Source organism: Asparagus officinalis, chromosome 10 (assembly GCF_001876935.1).
Source record: "Asparagus officinalis chromosome 10, Aspof.V1, whole genome shotgun sequence".
Classification (NCBI taxonomy): domain Eukaryota; kingdom Viridiplantae; phylum Streptophyta; class Magnoliopsida; order Asparagales; family Asparagaceae; genus Asparagus; species Asparagus officinalis.
Genome location: NC_033803.1, coordinates 8,349,983 through 8,351,192, shown reverse-complemented (window position 1 = coordinate 8,351,192; position 1,210 = coordinate 8,349,983).

Sequence of the window (1,210 nt, the reverse complement as noted above, 5' to 3'; positions counted from 1 at the left end):
ATTTTTAAACCTTTCAAGATTAATTTGTATTTCCATGGGGGCTTTTGTAAAATTTTAGGGGTTATTTATAATTTACAAACTGTTTAGGGGTTGGATGTAAATTTTTAGGGGCTGCTAGATTTTGAAAATTTTTATGTGCTATTTGTAATGTTCAAAACCTTTAGGGTGCTACTTATAATTTGTAAAAGCTGTTGATAGCTACGTTGCAAAAAGAAGAGAGAAAAGTCTATCTATTCAGCAAATAAAATCAAGGAAAAAAAAACGTTTTGCAATATCATCAATAAACAATGGAAAGTTTTAAAAAGGACCTAATTTGATGACAAATAAAATTTTAGAAATTTCTATTGATGTCTTTCAAAGTTCAAGGACTCAAAAAAAAAAAGATTAATACATTAGGGATTTATACATATTTTTTGCCTTTCAAAAATTACAAGCGTTCCTTAAACAATTTATAAAAGGGTTTTCTTTTAAAAAAGACCTTTTTTGCTAAATAATTAGCAAAATCGACCGTTTTGCTAATTATTTAGCAAAAACGGCATTTTTTAGCCAATAGGCCAAAAAACGGCTGTTTTTAAAAAATAACCTGCTCAAGACATACGGGACTAGTAGTCCCGTATGTTTTGTGTGCACTAATCGCGCATTAAAAACAACCAAAACATACAGGAGTACTAGTCCCGTATGTTTTGTTCGTGATTAGCAAAACTCATTACCTCCTCAATTTCTCCGCTTTCTCTCCCTCCCCTCCCTAATCCTCTCTCATGACTTCTCTCTCCTCCACCCTCCGCTTCATCTCCCCAAAGCCCTTCCTCTCCCTCTTCAAACCCTCGTCCCCCATAAAACCCTCCCTTCTCCTCCCTAGTCTCCTTCCAACCCCTCTCCCAATTATCCCCTCCCCATCGTCCCCCGATCAAATTCCAGCAATCCTAGTCCCCCTAGCGAACCCCAACCCTACCCCTACCCCCAAACCTCCAGTGAATTGTCACCCTCTTCCGGTCCATATCCGACCCCAAATCCAAGTACCAACATTTCCTCCACTACGGCACCCAACTCCCCCCTACCCCTCCCTGCTTATAGACCAACGCCTACCAGGTCCGTGGGTGCGTTTCTCAGGTATGGGTCCACGCCTACACGGACCCAGATGACCCCTCCAAGGTCCGCTTCGACGCCAACTCTGATTCCGCCCTGACCAAGGGTCTCGCCGCCCTCCTAG